The sequence below is a fragment of the Schistocerca piceifrons genome, chromosome 6, assembly GCF_021461385.2.
Source record: "Schistocerca piceifrons isolate TAMUIC-IGC-003096 chromosome 6, iqSchPice1.1, whole genome shotgun sequence".
Lineage (NCBI taxonomy): Eukaryota > Metazoa > Arthropoda > Insecta > Orthoptera > Acrididae > Schistocerca > Schistocerca piceifrons.
In genome coordinates, this window is record NC_060143.1 from 282,634,931 (window position 1) to 282,660,731 (window position 25,801).

General features: G+C 43.7%; 1 long non-coding RNA gene across 1 annotated transcript in view; it reads right to left on the reverse strand.

Annotated features, from left to right (window-relative positions):
• Positions 1 to 25,801, reverse strand: part of LOC124803032 — a 1,832,333-nt gene that overhangs the window by 1,036,105 nt on the left and 770,427 nt on the right. Inside the window, exon 3 of the long non-coding RNA XR_007017183.1 lies at positions 21,849 to 21,893. This is a non-coding gene — a long non-coding RNA (uncharacterized LOC124803032). The remainder of the gene's footprint in view (positions 1 to 21,848; positions 21,894 to 25,801) is intronic.

The window sequence follows — 25,801 nt, forward strand, 5'->3', positions numbered from 1 at the left end:
CACAATCGAAACCTCACATGGGGCTGTCATCGTCGAAAACCTCGAAGTTGTTACCCTAAGCGCAGCGGCTGTCCACAAGCGGTCGCTGCTGCAACGAGCGCCGTCCAACCCCGAGCGATCCTAGGTTCACGCCCTCTGTGCGGCAGCGCCACCAGAGCGCGAGACTCGACCTTACATATAGACACCGTCTCTAGTGGCAGGTAACTTAGTCTTTGGGGGCCAGCCAACATAGCAGGCGTCACTCATCGAGCCATAGTCCTGCTTCACGATCGAGCCACTTCGCAGTGCAGTGACGAACATCGTCATTTAGCATTTCCCTAGCCTCAGAGACAGCTCACGTTTAAGACTGCTTCGTGGAGCTCTTGAGTTCAGTCAAGCGCAACAGAACTATTTCACAGAGATTTATAACTGTGCACGCCAATACCATCAGTAGGCAAGGACATTACAGTACACTATATGCAGATCTCCAATGTATAAGTTGAATATTTACAATATATCTATTTTACGGTGATGTTTGTTTACTCATACGATGTCTGATGCATGGTTCAGCTCCCGCGTACCTTCCTGAACAGACACATATCGCTTGGCGCCGACGCTAAGCGACATAACAGCAAGAAACTCATGTTTCCATATGGACCATCACCGCTGCACGGTGTTACGATACGCCACGTAAATCCGTCGGAGGTCCCAGAATCAATGAGCTCCTAATGCCCGAACTTTGCTTTCTCGTGTCCGGAGCCTTCAATTCTTCGTCGCAATACTGGGCTAAGTCAAAAGTTTCAGGGTTGAATAGCCAGAGGTCGTCAACGTGCAGGCCAAACTCGGCATGTTAGAAGATCCGTTCGTACCTCTCCACAGTCGTACTTATTGTCATCAGGTTCTAAGAGGCTCCTTTTTAGCAGACTGATTTCTACAGGGGCTACAGTATTTATGATGGGGTTTAGCATTTTGCATGACATGTGGTTTAATTCAACGCCACTTCATGGACGTTCCGAATTAGAGTGGCCGACAAGGCGTTCATCCAAGGTGTAACTGAAGAATCGATATCTTGATTCTAATCTTCTTAATCTATAAAGGCTACAGTATAGTGGATTGCGCTCATCAAAAGTATTTTTGAAACCCTCGTTACGTTCATGAGATACCCTACGAGATTTGGGACTACTGAAACCTGAAGCTTGGTAGAGCTTTCCCAGCGGAGTAAGCTTCAAGCATCCTGTAACCAGCCTACAGATTTCGTTACGACATATCGATCTTCTTTGTATGCGCCCATGAAGACCAGACGGGACACGCATAGTTCCTTGCAGCTACCTTATTTTTTTCCCCCAGATATGTTTGTATGTGAGGGACCCACATCTACATCGACACTCCGCAAGCCACCGTACGATGCGTAGCTGGGGGTATTCTATACTACTACTTGTCATTTCCTTTCCTTTTTCACTCACAAATAGAGCGATGGAGAAACGACTGCGCACAAGCCTCGGTATGAGTCCTAATTTCTCGTATCTTATCTTCGTCGACCTTACTCGCAATATATGTTGGCGGCAGTAGAATCGTTGGGCAGTCAACTTCAAATGCTGGTTCTCCAACTTTTTGTAATAGAGTTTCTCGAAATGAACTTCGTCTTCCCTGCAGGGCTTCCCATTTGAGTTCCTGAAGCATCTCCGTAGCACTTACGTGTTGTTCGAACCTACAGGTAATAAGTATAGCAGCCCGCCTCTGAATTGATGCGATGTCTTCCTCCAATCCTGCCTGGTACGGATCCCAAACACTCGAGCAGTACTCAAGAATAGGTCGCACCAGCTTCCTTTATACGGTATCCTCTACAGGTGAGCCATTCTTTCCTAAAAGTCTCCTAATTAATTGGAAGTCAACCATTCGCCTTCCCTACCACTGTTCTCAAATTCTCGTTCCATCTCATACCGCTTTGCAACGTTACTGCCAGATATTTAAACTACTTGACTGTGTCAGGCAGGACACTAATAATACTATATCCGAACATTACAGTTTGGTCTTGCTACTCATGCGCTTTAACTTACATTCTTCCACATTTTGGGCTAGCTACCATTCATCACACCAACTGGAAATTTTGTCTCAGTCACCTTGAATCTTCCTACAGTCAGTCAATTTCAATACCTTACCGTACACCACGGCAAGATGAGCAAAGAACCGCAGATTGCTGCGCATCATGTCCGCTAAGTCATTTGTGTACATAGAGAACAAAAGGCGGTCGTACCACACTTCCCTGAGGCACTCCTGACGATACCGTTGTCTTTGAGGAACACTCGCCGTCGAGGACAACATACTGGATTCTATTATTTAAGAAGTCTTCGAGCCGCTCAAATATCTGTAAACTTATTACATATTCTCCTACCTTTGTTAACACCATGCGATGGGGCACCGTGTGAAATGCTTTCCGGAAATCTAGAAATATGGAATCCGCCTGTTGCCATTCATCCATAGCTCGCAGTGTAACATGATAGCGCCATTGCTAACAGCGCGACATTGCCTGCAGAGCGTCTCTTGGACTCGATATCATATTGGTTGGACGCTAGACGACCGGAAAACCGAGACCTGGTCATACGAATCCCCATTTTAGTTGGTAAGATTGTGACGCAACTCCTCGAAGCCATGGAGCAAAGTTGTCAGAGGAGCTCTGTGAATGCTGGTAGTCACTCTAAAGTAGGTCAAATGTACCAAAATGAAGCGCCGCACTCGACTGCGAGTGGCAAGCCTAGAGTAAGGGAACCCGGACCTTAGTGGGAAACGCCTTCCCCGATGTGAAACCGGCGCCCCTGCCGCCACTGCGGATGCAGACGACACACACCTTGCGCGGCGGTCACTCTGTTGCAGCGGCAGCCGGCTATAAAAGCAGCCCCCCAGCCCCGCCACTGCGGTAACGGCGTCGTTAGGGGTCGCAGCCGTTACGCGGCGCCACCACGCCCGCCGGTTTTCGCGGCGCGGCGCAGCGCGGCTCCATTCCGGGCACGCGCGTCGGTCGTCAGGCGGCGACTGGGGGCGGCGTCGGGGGCGGCATCTGGCCGGCCGCGTGCAGACGCTCCGGCCGCCCGCGCCTAAGTGCGCGCCGCGGCCCTCGCTGTACACACCGCGCACCCCCACACCCTCGCCGGCCGCGCCACTATCTCTAATTATCGAGCGGCCCGTCCGGCCGGTTAACACGCTCCGCCAGTGGCGTTCCGAGGGACTGCGGTCCCGGTCTCGGTTCAGTGGCTCGGTCGTTGTGGTTTATGCCGGCCCTGATTCCCCTAAACGAGCTAACGGCGCGCCGCTCCGTTGTACTGTCTTATACTCGGCTGCCGTAACGAGCTTACGCCGGAGTTCTGGGCGGTATTAGGCTTCCTGCTTACCAGACCAGCGTTTTCGGAGAAGAAACTTTGTACTGAGCAAGTGAACGGGTACACAGGAGTGATAAAAGTCAAAGGATTACGACATGCACGTATACAGATGGCGGTAGTATCACGTTCACGAGGTATAAAAGGGCAGAGCATTAGCGGAGCTGTCATTTGTACTCAGTTAATTCCTATCAAAACGTTTCCGACGCGATTATGGCCGCACGACGGGAATTAACATGCTTTAAACGCGGAATGGTAGTTGGACCTAGCTGCATGGGACATTTCATTTAGGAAATCGTTATGAAATTCAATCATCAGCGATTCACAGCGCCAAGAATGTGCCGAGAATACCAAATTTCAGGCATTACCTCTCACTGCGGACAACGCAGTGGTCGACGGCCTCCACTTAACGACCGAGAGCAGCGGCGTTTACGTAGAGCTATCAGTGCTAACAGACATGCAACACTACGTGAAACAAGCGCAGAAACCAATGTGCCAATCGTGTTTGGCTGTGCCCATGTCCGAACACTGTGTGAAATTCCTGGATTTGTTACTCTACGATAATGATCGAAGCAGAAGAAATGAATTAAAATTAGTGCTGCAGCCGGGACTCGAACCAGGGTCTGCTTTTTTAAGCAGAATTTCTAACAATTACACCAGCACAGCCAATAGTGCTGCACGAACTACCCAACTTGAGTGCCCTCCCCAACATAAAATTCAATTCGTATCTGCAGCATATTTTCCTTTAAATTGTCACTACTGCCAGGGCTCTCCGGCATTGGAATAGCACCCCAGCGTTGGACTTAATAGAAAAGTCCTGTACCATAGGTGATCTTATAGATCTTATAATTAAATTTTTCCCCGAGATATGAATTGAAGTTTGTGTTGGGGAGGGCACTCAAATTGGGTAGTTCGTCCAGCATTGTTGACTATAGTGCTGTGGTGATGTAATGGTTAGCACTTCCACTTAGAGAGCATATACCTGGGTTCGAGTTCCGCCCGCACCACAAATTTAATTCATATGTTCTGTTTCGATCATTATCGTAGAATGAGAGACTTAAATGTCTCGGGGGAAAATTTAATTATAAGATCTATAAGGATTTGTTAACGTTTAGCGGCGGACTATTTAGCGTCTCTGCAAGCAGGGGTATAACAAACGTCGTCACGAATAACGACGTGAGAACTGTTGTCGGGAAAAGGTATTCACTGAGAAGGTCCGGAGACGCGTTTCACGTTTATGATTCCTTACACAGGCCCATAAAGACGACAACACCTGGAAGAATATGTAACTGATTTTCTGAACACTTTCTACCCTACAACATCTCGACTGGCTTGCAGAATCACCTGATTCGAAGTCCACTGACAATGTGTGGGACAGAGGGGAAAATACCGATGCTGGCGTGCTAACAACTTTGGCGCGGTTGCGTCTAGCCTGGATGTGACGTACTTGCAAGCCTCGTGAACTGTCTTTCCAACCGAATGCAGAAGGTTATCATGTTCAGAGGCGGAATCACAGCGTATTAAGTGATTCTTCCAATGATTTCTCTAGAGCCCACTAAATGTTGTCCGATGAGCCTATCTTTGTCTTTTACTTTCCTTTCTCTGAATCTGTTAAGTACACTCTGCAACCAAACTTACGGTGTGTGCGGAGTGTGATTTGTGTACGACTGTAACTTTCCCCCTGAGCCGTGTACGGCTAGCGCTCATGCCGTTTATTGATCGTTATCTTGTTTTTGTGGTTCTGTCGCCTCGTTTTTTCCTTTAATTCGATTTACTGGCGTCATTAGGTTGCTGGTTTGCTTGCCCGTCAGTAGCAGCAGCAGCGCCTATCGATAAGTGCACCGTCGTACCATCTCTGGAGCGACCGCTAGTATTTTCGGATCGTCGTCTGTCTGGAGTTCAGTTGGGAGCTCACTCGGGGCGCAGCAGCAGTGAAGTCGGGAAGCAGCAGCAATGAGTTGGCGACGGAGCAGACAGCCAGTGCTAACCGACCACTGGCGACACACATGAACAGTGCGACGGAAGGAGATTGGAGCGGGACGACCGTTGGTTGGTCGTTCCGTTGGTCGTCTCATCGGGCGACGTGTATTGGGTGTTTTGACAGTTTCTGGGCCTCGTCACTTGGTCATCTTGCCGGACCTGGGTCAGTTCCTTCCTTGCGCAGAGATGTCGTGGCCAATGTGCAAGGGTTACCTCTGCATGGTTGGGCCCGAGCCGGTGTACCCGGGTCGCCGTGTCTCCGAATTCCAAACGGATCGAGTTGAGTCGGGTTGGAGCTGCAGTCAGCTTCGGATAGCCAAGACTCGTCCGACCGTTGCTGACACACGTAACTTCAGTAGGATAGACCTGGGTTGGTCGTTCGGTCGGTCGTCTCATCGGACGACGTGTATTTGGTCGCCGACCGCTTGTGGAAACTCTCTGTGTGTCGAATTCATTCGTCCTTGTGGCCCCACAGTGATTGCTTTTACGATTTTTCGAGTTCTTGTGCAAATGTGTTTACGTGGAACCTTGTGTAGCTTCAGTGATTTCCACTGAGCAGATCAATGCAGTCTGCGTACTGGAGTAGTCAGTCGGTCGGTTGAAATAGAGAAGCGAGAGTGCGGGTGGACCTGATGGAACTGATTAGGCTGTTGGTTGGTTCTTCAGCCGTCCCTAGCTTGTGTTGCCACCCGATGGTTTAGTGTTACGCTTGGCTGCCCGTCTCACCTAAACTTTTGTTAGTTTTCTCCCCAGGCCGACCCTTGGAACACTTCGGAGCACCACTGTTTGTCGTTTGTAATTGTCATTTTATTTGGTTGCAAGTACTGTGCCAGGCCTTCAGCCGTATATTAATATTGTCTGTTTTATGTTTAGTATATGGCCTTCAGCCGAACTTCATGACAACTATTTTAAGGCCTTCAGCCGTGTTTCATGTAAAATTCTTGTTGCTCTGTATTTGGGCCTTCAGCCACGTATGTTTCAGAAACTGCGGCTTTAATATGTAAATCCTTGTCTGTAAGTTTCCCTTTAATTATTTTGAGTTCTTGAAACGGCCTTCAGCCTTGTTCTGAAAATGTTTATGTTAAGGTTGTCTTTAATTATTCTTGAGTAATTGTTTGGGCCTTCAGCCGACAAGATACTTCAAGTTTTCATAAGATATTTTCTGTTGTACTGTGTAAAGGCTTATCTTTAAAGTCTCTCTTTTATTAAGTAAAAAATTTTTTTAATTATGCTTTCAGCTGAATAATTAACTTGAATTTTCCTGAATATGGCCTTTGCTCTTAAAGAATTTCCTTAGCTGATCTCAAATATTATTTTGGCCTTTAGCCGAGAAGGTATAGTAATTTTACTTAAGTAAGACCTTCAGCTGTTACTTTAAATCCTGATGTTTTAGAAGAAATCATTTAAACTCATTTTTGAGAAGTTACTTGCGCCCTCAGCCGTGAATTGATCTTTGTTGTTTCAAAGAGAAAACTGTGCTTGGGTTCAGGCGATAAAGTTGTGTGTTCTTGTATAACTAACAGTAATTGACCTTGGCCCCCTTCCACAACCTGATCCGCTCTGTCCTGCGAAACCAGATTTCACCCACTTTAGTAATCCAACAACGAATGGTGTGCAGGATGAGCGATTATTGGCAAAAGCCCATGTGCAGGGCGCTTCAGTCTGGAACCGCTTGACCGCTACGGCCGCAGGTTCGAATCCTGCCGCGGGCATGGATGTGTGTGATGTTCTTAGGTTAGTTAGGTTTAAGTAGTTCTAAGTTCTAGGGGACTGATGACCTTAGATGTTAAGTCCCATAGTGCTCAAAGCCATTTGAACCATTTTTGAACCATCTGCAAGTTTCCCTTTACCCGAGCTCTGCATGTTGGGAAGAAATGTATTTGTTGACGCTTCCAGGAATGTACACTCGCAGTAAACCAGAGCTTCATGCACAACGCCACTCCCGTAGAGTCTGCCACTCGAGTTTGAGTAGCTTGTCCGTGACCCCTTCGTGCTTAATAAACGAAACTGTTACGAAACGCACTGCTCTTCTTTGAATCTCTTCCATTCCCTGTTTTCTTGACTTTTTATTTCATTTTTCTTCTTGCTATCTGGTTACCTGTGTTCGCTGCCTCCGAAATAGAAGCGTGTCATTGTAATCCTAAGGTTTTCACGATTAATTCATAATGATTTGGGCCAACACTCCTTTCTCCTTTAGAAAACTAGCTAACATGGAAATTCAGTTGGACAACGGATAACAAATTAATAAAAGGAACATAAGAAGCTGCTGACATATGTCTCACTCTTTTCTCTTTGAGACATCCCCTTGCCGTGACGAAAAGTTTATGATTAATTTCCGCCAGTTATTTCAATGTAGTAATAAGCGAGCAGGAATATGTCCAGTCAACCTAGCAGCTATCTCTCTGTTACTACTAGTTACATGTACGATTAGTTGCACCACTTTACATGACAAGGAATAGGCAAGCCAGATTGTATTTAAGTATAGTATTTCCCGCCATGGAATGATACGGCTGTCACTGGAATCACGTGTCTCCTGGTCAGAGCGGTCTGTGTTCTCGTCAGACAACAGAGGTGCCCTTCACTTAATACGGACACAAAAGTTAGACGAGAGTTGAATACACATCCAGGTTTTGATATTGGCGTGAAGAGCACTGGAGATCCGTGGTTGCACCAGAATATAGATCGGGCTGTTAATCTGATGCAGTGAGTGATCTTGTTCCTGTACACGAATTTGCCTTAAACTGGCACCGTGTGAATTTCAGAAACACCACTTTATCGTCAGTTGTCTACCTGAAGCAGCATTATTGTTGTTGTTGTTGTGGTCTTCAGTCCTGAGACTGGTTTGATGCAGCTCTCCATGCTTCTCTATCCTGTGCAAACCTCTTCATCTCCCAGTAGCTACCGCAACCTACATTCTTCTGAATCTGCTTAGTGTATTCATCTCTTGATCTCCCTCTACGATTTTTACCCTCCACGCTGCCCTCCAATACCAAATTGCTGATCCCTCGATGTCTCAGAACATGTCCTACCAACCGATCACTTTTTATAGTCAAGTTGTGCCACAAGCTCCTCTTCTCCCCAATTCTATTCAATACCACCTCATTAGTTATGTAATCTACCCATCTAATCTTCAGCATTTTTCTGTAGCACCACATATCGAAAGCTTCTATCATCATCTTGTCTAAACTATTTATCGTCCACATTTCACGTCCATACATAGCTACACTCCATACAAATACTTTCAGAAACGACTTCCTCACATCTAAATCTATACTCGATGTTAACAAATTTCTCTTTTTCAGAAACGCTTTCCTTGCCATTACCAGTCTACATTTTATATCCTCTCTACTTCGACCATAATCAGTTAATTTGCTCCCCAAGTAGTAAAACTCATTTACTACTTTAAATGTCTCATTTCCTAATCTAATTCCCTCAGTATCACACGACTTAATTCGACTACATTCCATTATCCTCGTTTTGCTTTTGTTGATGGTCATCTTATACCCTCCTTTCAAGACACTGTCCATTCCGTTCAACTGCTCTTCCAAGTCCTTTACTGTCTCTGCCAGAATTACAATGTCATCGGCGAACCTCAAAGTTTTTATTTCTTGTCCATGGATTTTAATACCTACTCCGAACTTTTCTTTTGTTTCCTTTGTTGCTTGCTCAATATACAGATTGAATAACATCGGGGACAGGCTACAATCCTGCCTCACTCCCTTCCCAACCGCTGCTTCCCTTTCATGCCCCTCGAGTCTTATAACTGCTATCTGGTTTCTGTACAAATTGTAAATAGCCTTTCGCTCCCTGTATTTTACCCCTGACATCTTTAGAATTTGAAAGAGAGTATTCCAGTCAATATTGTTGAAAGCTTTCTCTAAATCTACAAATGCTAGAAACGTAGGTTTGCCTTTCCTTAATCTATTTTCTAAGATACGTCGTAGGGTCAGTATTGCCTCACGTGTTCCAACATTTCTGCGGAATCCAAACTGATCTTACCCGATGTTGGCTTGTACCAGTATTTCCATTCGTCTGTAAAGAATTCGCGTTAGTATTTTGCAGTTGTGACTTATTAAACTGAGAGTTCGGTAATTTCCACATGTGTCAACACCTGCTTTCTTTGGGATTGGAATTATTACATTCTTGCTCACCAGATGATAGAGTTTTGTCAGGACTGGCTCTCCCAAGGCGGTCAGTAGTTCTAATGGAATGTTGTCTACTCCGGGGGCCTTGTTTCGACTCAGGTCTCATTCATGACTCTAATTTTAGTTATTGTAATTCTTTCGTGATTCGAGAGTGGATGTTTATTACAGTGAATCTTTATTACTACGTCTTGAGCGTGAACTTGTCAAGTGCAAGTTCTATTTCTGTCCGTATACCCAGTTCTTCCTGACACATCGTTTAAAACCTATTAAGTCGCGTTCTCTGGAATCAACACCTCTTTTATGCTAAGTTTCCACGTAGTTTACAGGGCGGTCATGTGTGTATTATGTGTAGCTGAAACGGTTTTATTCTTCGTATGCATTATGTGAACTTTGAACGAAGGCGTTCGTTATGTTCATTTTTTCTCCATGTGCGTAACTTCCTGGGAAATAAATGTGCAGTAATTGAATTTCCTCTATCCTCGTTTCGACAGTGACTGATCTTAGTCAGTCTTTGACTGTTAATTAATTAGGGCCATCAGACTTACTTATATGCCAAGGGCGTGTTTATTCGAGAATTCCTTGTGTAAACCTGTATCCAAATGACTGATAAAGTTTCAGTTTTCAACAGGAAGGATATCTCTCTCTGTTAGACACCCCACCCCGTCACGCCAGCAGCAGACTCATTTCAAATTAGTTCACCTTGCCGGAAATTACTTATTGACTGTTAGTGCCGGCCGAAGTGGCCGTGCGGTTCTGGGCGCTGCAGTCTGGAACCGAGTGACCGCTACGGTCGCAGGTTCGAATCCTGCCTCGGACATGGATGTGTGTGATGTCCTTAGGTTAGTTAGGTTTATTTAGTTCTAAGTTCTAGGCGACTGATGCTTCATTCTAACTCTCCTTTGTGGTACAGGTCTCGGACCGATGATCGACATTCTAGTAACAGTTAAATGATTGTTTGTAAGTCACGTAGATCATGGATAAACAACTTGTAATGTCATGCAGGATTTTAAAAACAATAAAATGTCCCTGATGATTTCGAAAGAGACAGACTACCGCTTCCTATTAGCCTTCAACTTAAGGGACACTTGACACATTCTTTTCAATAAATACGTCACACACAAGTTAAAAGTATTCAGACTGAGTCGAAATCAGCGCCTTTTTTGTTTCCTTCCCCAATGGAAGAGCAACGGTCGATTTTTCTTTAGACCAGGATGTGTGCAACCACCAGCTATGCATTTCACCTAGCCAAATAGCTTTCAAAGGACGGTTCTTACTCCTAAATCTTTTACTCATATTTCTGTGCCTCGTTGATATACTTTGACCTTTCGAACTAGGATGCCAGCTTCCTCGCCATTTTTCAGAGCAACCGCAGCACCTTGCAGTAAAACTGAAGAGCCATCAACGCCTTCGTCCTATCGATTCTCCTCCAGAGATCGTACCCTTTCCGCGCTCGTGATGCAATCTTGAGGTGGCGTACTCGGAGAGAGGTGATCGACCGAGCGAACGTGCGGAGTGAGGGGCAGTGAGCAACGGCGTGACAGCGTGTGGTGGATATGGACACGCGAGGCAACCTGGACAGCGAATAATGTAACTACGAACACGTCCATTCGTGTCGACGCCGGCTGTATTGGGCGTGTTTTGGGATGGACTGCGTGGAAAATAATTTTGGTGGTCGTTGTTGCGGCTTATGACTCGTGACCTACCTTCCCGATGCTGCTGGACACGAACTTCTACTGATATAGTTGTAGTTACGTCACTCGTTGGAGACACATTTGCTGCACTCAGTATTGCAAGTGTGATATTCATGAGCAGTTTACTGGTTCATTGTCGATCACACAAAATCTGTGCACAATTTATCTCGTGGTTCGGCCATACGAAACTTGTTGTGCCATTTTGACTGCAATAACTCGTTTTGGCATTTGATTGCGTCGATATTCTGGTTTACCATTTAAAACTTGGCGCTTAGTATATTACTTCTTAATTTTAGTGTTTAGTCTGTTTCAGAAAGTGCTGTGAATCGCTGAACAGATCGATGCACCAATGTGTGTTCATTCCACCACATCTTTCTATGGAGTCTTGAATATTTGTATCCCTCAAGGACGTGTAATTATTGTACGGGTAATTTAGCATTTTATGCCTTTCCCTGAGGCAATCATATATTAGTGTGACTTAAATTACTTGTTTAAAATGCCTGGGGTTTGGGTGTGATTTGGTTACTGCTTGGAGGCAGTGATAATTTGTTTAAGGTGTTTTGGAACTAATTTGATGTTATTTTATCTAATATTATTCTAAGCGCACAGCCTGAGATCGTTAGGATAGGATTATTTATTTAAGGAGTTAAAGTTGTAGCGTGTTCATTGTCACATTGCGACACGCGATTTATTGGATCGTAATTTCTTGATCTCTAATGATTGATTCCTATCTTTCTACTGTTAAACATGGTCCAACAATCCAATGAAAGTTGCATTAGCATTAATCGGTTGCTGCCGTCTGATGTGTAACTAGTAATCACTATAACAACAAGCTGTTCAGAAAACTGTTATTTAATCCTAGTTTGTTGCCTTTACACTGTCAGAATAATTGTTCCAAAGACAACTTATGCATGTTTACACATCTGATAACCACTCATTTGACAAAAATTTTCCTCATAATTATTATCAAAATTAATTGTTTACACGAATAAAAGTTTCTGTGCAATAAAATGTAAATGATTCTCTCTCCCCAACGGTCCAGTCCTTCCACTTCGTCCTTTATGAGCGCTTTATGAGGCCACGTCGTATCCCCTAATAACAAATGTCATGTGACTAGGGCCTACCGTCGGGTAGACCGTTCGCTGGGTGCAAGTCTTTCGATTTGATGCCACTTCGGTGACTTGCGCGTCGAAGGGGACGAAATGATGATGATGAGAACAACACAACAACCAGTCCCTGGGCGGAGAAAATCTCCGACACAGCCGGGAATCGAACCTGGGCCCTTAGGATTGTCATTCTGTCTCGCTGTCCACTCAGCTAACGGGGGCGGACACGCATCCCCTTACCGATATATATACCACTAAGATAGATGGCAAAGTGGCTAAGACTATCGAATTTGATTCACATGATTCAGTTCCCCGTCGATCCATTGAGAGGGAAACTCTACTAGAATTAATCGGAACGTTTAGAGAATGGAATGAGCAGAGGAGGTGGTGGTATGGCGAGGACAGGTCGGAAAAACGTACCAGTCGCCAGCCATAGGCCAAAGAATTATGAATGTCTTAATCACTTATTACATGCAGTGCAGAAGTAAGATTTTGTACTGCTCTATGGAAAGGTGCAAAGTTTTTAAATTCTACAGTCAGGTCGAAAACGACCCACAGGGTTTGGCGCCCTGTCCATCCCTCCATGCAGTGCCCAGACAGGGGAGCCAGTAGCGTAACTGGAGCTCGTGCCTGCTCTGCTCTCGAACGACCCATCCGCACGAATTCCTTGAGAACGAGAGTCCACTCTTACTGAAGTTCGGGCAATCACCAAAGAGCTAGGCTGGCCATAGATAGGAACAAGTTTACCTCGTAAAAAATGGAGGGAATGTTTACAGCATCATAAACTCGTTCACTTTGTGACGGAGTGGCCAAGGAAGAAGGCGTTTTACAAGTAGTCGTCGATGGCATGTACTTGTAGAAGATTGATTGGGGGACAGATTAGTTGCTAGTCCAATGCCAACTGGTAATAAACGAATAATAGTACCATCAGCAAATTAGAAAATTAATGATGGTTTATATTCGGCTGTGTGGGATTCTTTCAGTGTCAAAAGTCGAGTCCTCAGGTCGGCGGAAGAAACGCAGAAATAAAACCATTCATTGCCTTCTACACGGTTATCCACAGTACTCAACCACCATTACAACAACTACAACAAAAAAGAGAACCGGATATATGAACAGAAATTTAAACTTACATAGCGTGAGATGGAAGAGGGGGAGAACCTGTGGACCTCTTACCGACAAGGTAGCCATTTCGGAAGCCGCCATTTTGGATGCAGATCGTAATTTTCAAATGGAAAGCCGTTCATGTGACATATCAAACAGGAAGAGCATAAAGGCGTGAAAAGGGTGAAAGGTGGCGCCTTCACATAAATGCAAACCCATCTGAATATAGAAAACACCAAACACTGCTGATAGCTCACATAATTCACGACTGTCGAAACCATTATAACAGCAAATCTTATTGAAGTCCAGAACATTGACAACACTTCTCGGATTTTCGGAACAAAAGGTTTTAAATCGAAATATTGTGTACAAAACAGAGTTCACTGGCCTGTGAGGCCGAAATGATACAATGAAACTATTTTTATTATTTTGCCGTTTTTCTGTTGAAACAGCCCTTCAGTTTGAGAAAACTTTGGTTTTGTAAATAAAAATCACATTTTCTTGCTGCACTGTTTTATTTCTCCCACACGCGTTTCGCCTTTTTACTTTAAGGGATCTTCAGTGGGATCTGGAATGATATAGTTTTGTTTTCATATGTGTTATATTATGAATATATATATATATATATATATATATATATATATATATATATATATATATAGGGTGTTACAAAAAGGTACGGCCAAACTTTCAGGAAACATTCCTCACACATAAATAAAGAAAAGGTGTTATGTGGACATGTGTCCGGAAACGCTTAATATCCATGTTAGAGCTCATTTTAGTTTGGGTCAGTATGTACTCCAACGTTATCAAATTGTAAATTTTCACTATCAACATGTGTGGGCTGACGAGAATCCGCACGGAACTGTGCAATCACGTCATCAGCACAGATTTTCTGTGAAAGTTTGGGCAGGCATTGTTGGTGATGTCTTGATTGGGCCCCATGTTCTTCCACCTACGCTCAATGGAGCACGTTATCATGATTTTATACGGGATACTCTACCTGTGCTGCTAGAACATGTGCCGGCCGGAGTGGCCGAGCGGTTCTAGGCGCTTCAGTCTGGAACCGCGCGACCGCTACGGTCGCATGTTCGAATCCCGCTTCGGGCATGAATGTGTCTGATGTCCTTAGGTTAGTTAGGTTTAAGTAGTTCTAAGTTCTAGGCGACTGATGACCTCAGAAGTTAAGTCGCATAGTGCTCAGAGCCATTTGCTAGAACATGTGCCTTTACGACACAACATGTGGTTCATGCGCGATGCAGCTCCTGCACATTTCAGTCTAAGTGTTCGGACGCTTCTCAACAACAGATTCGGTGACCGATGGATTGGTAGAGGCGGACCAATTCCATGGCCTCCACGCTCTCCTGACCTCAACCCTCTTGACTTTCATTCATGGGGGCATTTGAAAGCTCTTGTCTACGCAACCCAGGTACCAAATGTAGAGACTCTTCGTGCTCGTATTGTGGACGGCTGTGATACAATACGCCATTCTCAAGGGCTGCATCAGCGCATCAGGGATTCCATGCGAGTGAGGGTGGATGCATGTATCCTCGCTAACGGAGGACATTTTGAACATTTCCTGTAACAAAGTGTTTGAAGTCACGCTGGTACGTTCTGTTGCTGTGTGTTTCCATTCCATGATTAATGTGAATTGAAGAGATGTAATAAAATGAGCTCTAACATGGAAAGTAAGCGTTTCCGGTCACATGTCCACATAACATATTTTCTTTCTTTGTGTGTGAGGAATGTTTCCTGAAAGTTTGGCCGCACCTTTTTGTAGCACCCTATATATATATATATATATATATATATATATATATATATATATATATATATATATATATACAGGGTGTTTCTAAAATGACCGGTATATTTGAAACGGCAATAAAAACTAAACGAGCAGCGATAGAAATACACCGTTTGTTGCAATATGCTTGGGACAACAGTACATGTTCAGGCGGACAAACTTTCGAAATTACAGTAGTTACAATTTTCAACAACAGATGGCGCTGCAAGTGATGTGAAAGATATAGAAGATAACGCAGTCTGTGGGTGCGCCATTCTGTACGTCGTCTTTCTGCTGTAAGCGTGTGCTGTTCACAACGTGCAAGTGTGCTGTAGACAACATGGTTTATTCCTTAGAACAGAGGATTTTTCTGGTGTTGGAATTCCACCGCCTAGAACACAGTGTTGTTGCAACAAGATGAAGTTTTCAACGGAGGTTTAATGTAACCAAAGGACCGAAAAGCGATACAATAAAGGATCTGTTTGAAAAATTTCAACGGACTGGGAACGTGACGGATGAACGTGCTGGAAAGGTAGGGCGACCGCGTACGGCAACCACAGAGGGCAACGCGCAGCTAGTGCAGCAGGTGATCCAACAGCGGCCTCGGGTTTCCGTTCGCCGTGTTGCAGCTGCGGTCCAAATGACGCCGACGTCCACGTATCGTCTCATGCGCCAGAGTTTACACCTCTATCCATACAAAATTCAAACGCGGCAACCCCACAGCGCCGCTACCATTGCTGCACAAGAGACATTCACTAACGATATAGTGCACAGGATTGATGACGGCGATATGCATGTGGGCAGCATTTGGTTTACTGACGAAGCTTATTTTTACCCGGACGGCTTCGCCAATAAACAGAGCTGGCGCATATGGGGAACCGAAAAGCCCCATGTTGCAGTCCCATCGTCCCTGCATCCTCAAAAAGTACTGGTCTGGGCCGCCATTTCTTCCAAAGGAATCATTGGCCCATTTTTCAGATCCGAAACGATTACTGCATCACGCTATCTGGACATTCTTCGTGAATTTGTGGCGGTACAAACTGCCTTAGACGATACTGCGAACACCTCGTGGTTTATGCAAGATGGTGCCCGGCCACATCGCACGGCCGACGTCTTTAATTTCCTGAATGAATATTTCGATGATCGTGTGATTGCTTTGAGCTATCCGAAACATACAGGAGGCGGCCTGGATTGGCCTCCCTATTCGCCAGACATGAACCCCTGTGACTTCTTTCTGTGGGGACACTTGAAAGACCAGGTGTACCGCCAGAATCCAGAAACAGTTGAACAGCTGAAGCAGTACATCTCATCTGCATGTGAAGCCATTCCGCCAGACACGTTGTCAAAGGTTTCGGGTAATTTCATTCAGAGACTACGTCATGTTATTGCTACGCATGGTGGATATGTGGAAAATATCGTACTATAGAGTTTCCCAGACCGCAGCGCCATCTGTTGTTAAAAATTGTAACTACTGTAATTTCGAAAGTTTGTCTGCCTGAAATTGTACTGTTGTCCCAAGCATATTGCAACAAACGGTGTATTTCTATCGCTGCTCGTTTAGTTTTTATTGCCGTTTCAAGTATACCGGTCATTTTTGAAACACCCTATATATATATATATATATATATATATATATATATATATATATATATATATATGTTATCAAACAGTTCACGTTTCATTTTTAAGTAAATAAGTCGCTTTTTACAATTCCTCGCGTTTTTGTTTGGCGTCTGCATTTTCTCGCATCTGCTCACAAGCTGGAGGTCGCACAATAATTTCATAGGCTCGTTTTCTTGTTGCGAAATTTTCTCTTCACAATTTTCGTATTCTTTGCCCTTGTTGAAGTGGCCCACTATTAGTCTTCTCTCATTAAATGTAGAAATTTGATCGAACGCTGTGATTTAAAGAGGTATGTGTTTTAAGTTCACCATATGTATCATCCTGTTTGGTTCGTTTACCTACATGTTGCCTATCTAACGAAGTATAGGCTGAAAACTATCGTCTATTCATTTGTGTTATATTTATATCTAGCTCTGTTCATGTGTGTGTGTGTGTGTGTGTGTGTGTGTGTGTGTGTGTGTGTGTGTGTGTGTGTGCGGGTGGATGGGTATGTTGGTAGTCATTCAGTTTTGGTATTAAGCTGATTTGAATTTTGGTTTAAATGTTTTTTTAGAGGACAAGTCAGTGGATAGGGGTTGGGTGATATTGATACTATTATGAAAATAATCTTCTGTTTAAGTGTCACTATATTATTTTATCTAATAGTGTAAACAAAGAGTTGTTTGGAATGTGTATTTGACGTTCAACAGGTTTTCTTCTGCTTTAGTTTTCTGTATGTCGTAATGTTCTTGAAGGGTTAGGCGGTGTTTTTTTATTGTTGATTCCAATTATTTTCATCTCTTCTTCAATAGTGGCTGGTTTGTGATTGTGTTCTCTTAGGTGTTCTGCAAATGGAGACAGGTTCGTCTCATGCTTTCAGTCTCTCATGTGTTCTTTGTATGTGACATGAAGTTTTCTGCCTATTTGTCCTTTGCATCTGCTATCAGAAATGTTACCCTGTAATTGATATATACCTTCTTTCTGGTAAATCTTTACGTTCCTTGTCAGCTTTGGGGTGTATTTTTGGATAGAATTGTCTGTTGTGTGTGCTACGTTTATGTCTTGTCTTTTGAGAATATTGGTGATTTTATATGTTAGTTTGCGCTTGTGTGTGATTGTGTACCTTCATGCGTTTCCTTCTACATTTCCCCGATTATTCCGTATAGTTGTTTTGGTACTGAGTGTTTGTGTTTGTGTTTGGTTCTATTATGTTGCTGGCTGTGTTTTTGTGTTTTCTGCTCTTACTTTACTTTTCATTTTGTTGTTTAGGAAATTGGAAAATTGGGAAATTTGTGGTAAGGACTATGGGACCTAACTGCTGAGGTCATCGGTTCCTAGGCTTACGCACTACTTGATATAACTTAAACTAACTTACGCTAAGGACAACACACCCACGCATGCCCAAGGGAGGACTCGAACCTCCGACGGGGAGCCGTTTATTGTTTAGCTTTGTGACTTATGTTACTATTGTAACCATTATTTTTGGCTATCTACGTTATTATGTCCAGTTCTTTTTGGTAGTTTTCCTCTTTGAACGCCATTGTGTGGAGTCTATGGAGCACGTGTCGAAGTGCTGCCAGCTTTTGTGATGATGGGTGGTTCGAGGATTGGGGAGTCATAATGTCAGTTGCTGTGGGTTTATATCATTCTAGATCCCTCAGGAGATGCCTTAAAGTAAAAAAAAAAAACGTAAAGGCGTCTGTCAGAAACACAATAGAGCGCGGCGAGAAAAGACGCTTTTTATTTACAAAACATATACACTCCTGGAAATTGAAATAAGAACACCGTGAATTCATTGTCCCAGGAAGGGGAAACTTTATTGACACATTCCTGGGGTCAGATACATCACATGATCACACTGACAGAACCACAGGCACATAGACACAGGCAACAGAGCATGCACAATGTCGGCACTAGTACAGTGTATATCCACCTTTCGCAGCAATGCAGGCTGCTATTCTCCCATGGAGACGATCGTAGAGATGCTGGATGTAGTCCTGTGGAACGGCTTGCCATGCCATTTCCACCTGGCGCCTCAGTTGGACCAGCGTTCGTGCTGGACGTGCAGACCGCGTGAGACGACGCTTCATCCAGTCCCAAACATGCTCAATGGGGGACAGATCCGGAGATCTTGCTGGCCAGGGTAGTTGACTTACACCTTCTAGAGCACGTTGGGTGGCACGGGATACATGCGGACGTGCATTGTCCTGTTGGAACAGCAAGTTCCCTTGCCGGTCTGGGAATGGTAGAACGATGGGTTCGATGACGGTTTGGATGTACCGTGCACTATTCAGTGTCCCCTCGACGATCACCAGTGATGTACGGCCAGTGTAGGAGATCGCTCCCCACACCATGATGCCGGGTGTTGGCCCTGTGTGCCTCGGTCGTATGCAGTCCTGATTGTGGCGCTCACCTGCACGGCGCCAAACACGCATACGACCATCATTGGCACCAAGGCAGAAGCGACTCTCATCGCTGAAGACGACACGTCTCCATTCGTCCCTCCATTCACGCCTGTCGCGACACCACTGGAGGCGGGCTGCACGATGTTGGGGCGTGAGCGGAAGACGGCCTAACGGTGTGCGGGACCGTAGCCCAGCTTCATGGAGACGGTTGCGAATGGTCCTCGCCGATACCCCAGGAGCAACAGTGACCCTAATTTGCTGGGAAGTGGCGGTGCGGTCCCCTACGGCACTGCGTAGGATCCTACGGTCTTGGCGTGCATCCGTGCGTCGCTGCGGTCCGGTCCCAGGTCGACGGGCACGTGCACCTTCCGCCGACCACTGGCGACAACATCGATGTACTGTGGAGACCTCACGCCCCACGTGTTGAGCAATTCGGCGGTACGTCCACCCGGCCTCCCGCATGACCACTATACGCCCTCGCTCAAAGTCCGTCAACTGCACATACGGTTCACGTCCACGCTGTCGCGGCATGCTACCAGTGTTAAAGACTGCGATGGAGCTCCGTATGCCACGGAAAACTGGCTGACACTGACGGCGGCGGTGCACAAATGCTGTGCAGCTAGCGCCATTCGACGGCCAACACCGCGGTTCCTGGTGTGTCCGCTGTGCCGTGCGTGTGATCATTGCTTGTACAGCCCTCTCGCAGTGTCCGGAGCAAGTATGGTGGGTCTGACACACCGGTGTCAATGTGTTCTTGTTTCCATTTCCAGGAGTGTATTTCTGTGCTTGCTGTGGAGGATGGTCATGCAAACAAACTTGTGAGAAAATTTTTGTTTTCGTTGATTTGGCTTCATTGGCAAAGCACTATCATTAGTGACATAGTAAACATTTGGAACAGTTTTGCATATTTGTTACTTCTGTTACTGTCAATTTTTACTAATTACTAACAGTGCATGTTCTTCCTGTCGATACATCGTGAAGACAACATTTTTAGCCTTTCCTTTTCAGCAAAAATGGAATCCGGAGTCTTGCACTGCACACTCACTGGCAACATTGCTTCGATTTGTAGAATAATCCTTCAATGTTTAATTGAATTTGGCTTAGCTGTATGCTTCACATATAGTTTATATCACACATAGCCTTCAAATCGTATAGTTCATTCTGTGGTTTTATTTAATTTTGTGCTTGTATTCTATTAATTTGCAAAATGTGTCGTTTTGTAAATCTGTCTCATCATTTAAGGGTTCTTTCTTTTTCCTTACTATCTTGTTCATACGCTTTTTGTCGTTTTAGATGTTCCTATAGCAAGCCCTATTGATCTGTGTGTAGACTACATCTTTTAGTAACTTTACGGTTGTGTTTTCTGCAGAAGTCGAGTTTCTGCAAAAGTCCACATTTATATGCTTTTTTCTACCCTGGGCCAAATGTTTTTCCCACTTCGTGTAACATATCTTCCTTTCAAATGTGTTGCACTTCTGATGATACATTCTTGAATTACGATTGTCTTAAGGAGTTAGTTTTGACTGGAGTTGCTGTTTTCGTAAGTTCTTCTTATGGTTTGATTTCGGAAAATATTTGGTACTGTATGTGTCCACTACCATAGTATTTCTATATCGTGGTGCTCGGTCTTTCTTTTCTCTTCCTCTCAAAATTCAAATGGCTCTGAGCACTATGGGACTTAACATCTGAGGTCATCAGTCCCCTAGAACTTAGAACTACTTAAACCTAACAAACCTAAGGAGATCACACAAATTCATGCCCGAGGCAGGACTCGAACCTGCGACCGTAGCAGTCGCGCTGCCCCGACTGAAGCGGCTAGAACCGATCGGCTACCGAGGCCGGCTCACCTCCTCTCAGGTGTTTCTGTTTTCACTGATAGTGTGTCATTCCACTTTTAGTCACCACCATAACAACAAAATGGAGAATAAAAAACAAAGCAGAAACGACATACATACACCAACGGAGAATCTTTTGCCATCATGACGTATGAAGTGGTACAGAAAATACAGTAAGTAAATTTAGAAAATCGTCTCCATCTGAAGAAAAGCTTTTATTCGGTCTCCAAGAATAGAAATTTCAGAAATGATTATATGTAACCCATATTCTTCGAATATTATGCTCTTTTTACGTCAATGTAGACCGAAATTTACAAAAGAATGTTAAATGCTAAGAAATTTTTCATTTAATTAAGAATGATACTTTTCCGAGACGTGCACTCGTATTACCAAAAAGTTCGACACCTTTACGTCCCTCATACTACACAATACATTTTTTCTTTAAACGTGGAAGTCCCAAGCAATGCATTAAGAGTTATTTAAAGTGGCTCAAAAACTGTTATCTGAATGAGAAACGCTCCATCAATTTTTATCTTGAAAATTTGATATAACTCTACTTCTGAATGAGTTCTCAGTCTAAAGCACCTCTTATACGTTGATTCACTGCTTTGCGAGTCAAAACTGACACCGAGATTCGTGTAAAAATGTTGTGAATTTCACGTTTCAGGGAAGTGGAAAACAAAACACCCTCCTACAGAGTACACAGGTCGAGTGCTCTTGTTATTGCCAATTAAGTGGATGCAGCAATGCGAAAATCGTGTTGCGCAGCTAACAGATTAGTACAAGAATGGACCAACACAGCTGATTAATGTCACTTGACGAGGAAAACACGAGGAGTACTCACTATTATTTGCCGCTGCTGGAACAATGCTGAACAGTCCACGCGAACCTGGAAATAAAAAATAAACACACTCCATTAAACACGCACAATACGGCAAAATGATTTATCTCTAACTGTATACTGTGTACATGCACACGAAATTTTTAAAACATACAACGGGAAATGCTAAAATAGAACACTCCTATGTAGATGATATTTTAAATTTTCTGCATATGTACTGAAAACAGACCACTTTATACCGCTGGAGACAGATTAATTTTAGATTATGGAATAATAACGACATGAAATCATATATGCAGTGAATATAATCTGGTATGCAACTGATATCTATGAGGTAATTTCAGTAACTGAATTAATTTTTTTTTAATGTTTTATAGGAATGGCGCTAATTATCGTTACAATTCCCTAACAAGTTACACTCTTTGTACCGCTATATACGAGCACATGGAGCTTAAACGACCTATTTATTCTATTACTACACTATCCTCATTTCTTTTCTTTCACGGTATGATAGTAATTCGGCTCTGATGTTGTTTTACGGAACCACTTGTCACTCGATCTGTTGGAACACACATAACAGTGATGTAAGATTTTCTTCCAAATCCCAGACTTACAAGTGAAGTGTAATAGATACATTTGAGGTCTTCAATTGCAGTTATTCTGTGTTGATACGTATAACGGTAAAGGAAAGATGGATTATAGGTTAATAATTTGATTTGACAAAGGCTGAAATACTGTTAAAATGTGTCATTTTGTTAGAAACATTTGAAAATACTAGAAAGAACAGTGATGAGCGTTAGCTTTTAATGAACGACTAATTCAACAGTATGCGTACGCATTGTATAGGGCTACTGTTTTGTGAATACTGATTTTATTATGATAAGATTTGAGATAGCTGTTTTCTCTTAGATGAAAATAGATGCATTCACTTGTATTTTTAGGGAGTTGCCGGTGCATGGAATTGCTTTGGAGATACAGAAAGAAGGAAGCTAAGCGATTTACCTATTTGTGTAACGTAGAATCAAATGCTGACATCCATACTTATGTGTGTGAATTAAAAGCCATTTTCACTTCGTCTGTAGTTGTATGCACTTGCTGAGTTGTTACAAGTTTGTTCCAACACTTAGACATGTTTGCACAGTAAATAAGAAACAGGGACACAAAACTGCTCCTTGTACATCATGTCGCTTACTGTACGTTTGTGAATACGCTGATCGTGGAACGAAAATGCACACAATTCAGAGAATGTTGATAGTTACTGGTAGTCAGAAAATTAAACAAAACCTGACAGCAAAATATCTGCAGTTGTATCTACAAATACACATTATATAGGAAAGCTTTAGTATAGTACGAGGAAATACTGTAACAGATAAAAAATTCAAAGATGGACCAAGGAAGCGAACCAAATTACAGTTGGAAATATGAGAGTTGTGATTCACAATTTTCAGTTCAATGGGAAGTCAATTGGAAACCGATATTTTTGAATAATGCCCACCCTTTTTGTGCACCGAGAGAAATGAATATCGAAAGCCAAATAGTTTTTGTGTCCAGTGTTGAGAGTCTACACAATTAATAACAAATACGATGACAAATAATTTCTAGACGCTTGAACAACGGTATGTACTGACAATGCCGACAATTCTCAGAAGCAATTCGCGCGCTACAAATCTTCTTGTATCATTTATAGACATGCCCCACCCACAATCTCATTTTTAAGAGATATAAAGTAGGAAAGTAGGAAAAGTAAAAGGTTTTCGCTTTTCCGTGTCTGAGACGGAGGAGACACATCTTTTAGTGAATATAGCTGAACTCAGTTTTTGTATAATTTCCTGAATACGATGCTTCTAACACAGCTTCACATCCGTCTACAGTGACAAGCATATGAATTTTCGAGTTCATGTATTATTATTTTGACACCTTGTGATCAGAAAACTTGTTTTTTACTAGACTTATCTGCCAGGTACTGCATGCACTGTGTTTTGTTAAATTTGAGGTAACCTCTTTCCCATTATCCATGAAATGGACGCAAGTACATTATTTGACAAATACTTTATGAAAAACACCAGGTCTTTCACAATCACATTTGTGTCAGCCGTAAACGGAACAATTAATTAATCGTCTTTCGTGCTATTGTGCAAGTACTTGATTAGGTAAAGTACATGGTCTGGAAAAGAATTCTGTGAAACTGTGGAACTTGTATTATCACAGACAGCCTCAAACATCTACCCTGTTGTTTGGCGAGATACTGTCCACTTCCTGTTTGGTAAACACACTGCGCAACATTATTACAGGATCACTTTTTCAAAACCCCGTATAGTCTGCCATTGCAACACAGAAGTTTGAAATTTGGCTCAAAGGTACCCAAAACTTTCCTCTGTAATAATGCAAAGGCGTGGCATCCTGCGACGTCTCCCTTCGGCTCGGTGACGCTCCGAACGGGAAGGTGTCGAGACATGCGAAAAAAAAAAAAAAAAAGGCCAGAGCTCAGAACTTCATGTGCGGTGCAAGGTGGGTTACTGATGTTGCGCTGGCACGAAATGTCATCTCAGTCCTGCTCAGCGCAACCGCTGACGTTTCACACGGGGAGACGATCGTCAGAGCGCCTCTTAAATTTCACTCCTTCTTTTGACGACTCAGTGATGGAAGTGCGAACTGCGACGCCGAGCAGCGAAATCACGCTGCTTTCTTACGAGCGTCAGAGGAAAATATTTCGAACACAGCATAGCTCAGAATCGACACCAGAAAGACTTCAAGGGGTGGCATATAAAGGGCGTCAATGAAACCACCTCTTTCCTTCGGGCGTTGATTTCCACATACTTCGCTGTGAAAAACGACAGCTCGCAGTGCGGTGAGTAACAGGACGTGTTTTCTCGACAAATTTTGAGGTTGCAGAAACTCCCCGGATGATTCAACCTTCTATATGAGCACAGTGGACCAGCAAATACACTGAACGTCATCGCATCACTTTGCAATGCCGCGCGACCGCAGTTTTTGCTATAGTGTAGACGATGGAACCACTAGGGACTGTTCAAAACCATTCGTCGAAACCTGAAGACGATCCGAAGCAGTAATGGGTGCTAATACTCTTTTAGCTCTCGTGTTTCGCACTTTCCTGGGGCGCTGTGGGAGACAGGGGTGGTTGGGTTTGCGTCATTGATAATGCATGACTAAAGAGGTCAAGTGTTAAAGTCAGCCACAATGTCGGCACCACCAGCCTTTCTTTTTTGAACACTTTAAAAATGTACCTATACGGAGCCAATCAGAGGCTGCAGCAGCAGCGTAGCCTGGCTGGTAGGTCCTCAGACTCCGCAAAGGTACATTTTTAAAGTGCTCAAAAAATATGGATGTGTGGCACCGAGGTAATCGCCGATTTACATTGTCTTAGAGGGACCTTGTTCTGTTTAATTCACGCACTGTTAATGTCGCAACCCCCCCGCGGATAAGTCCAAGTATGGCGCGAATCATGAAACTGAAAGAGCGTCAGCACCGTTTTCTGTTTCGGGTTATCTTCAGATTTTATCGAATAGATTTGAAAGGTTCTACTGATCTCACTCCTGCACACCAGACCAAAAATTGCGTTCGTACTGCACATCAAAGGGGCGCGATAGCTCTCAGTGGCTTTGCTGACACACATTATCCTTAGAGAAGGTTCAAGAACTATTCAACACCCGAGATCACATAAAATATTTTTCATGTAAAAAACCGGTTTCAAAAGAATTTAAGATCTGAAGATTATAGCATAGTCTGATAAAACAGGTTATATCAAATAAAAGAGTATTTTATGCGATCTTGGCTGTTGAACGGTTCTTAACAATTAAACAGATCGTCCTTTCTGTCTCTCAGATTGAGAAACTTCAACCTTAGAGAAAGGCGGAATCGCTGGCGGGTGTCAAAAATTGTAAGGGACTTCGTCCAACCGCTAATCACACTGCGAACTGTTATTTTCGGTAGTGATG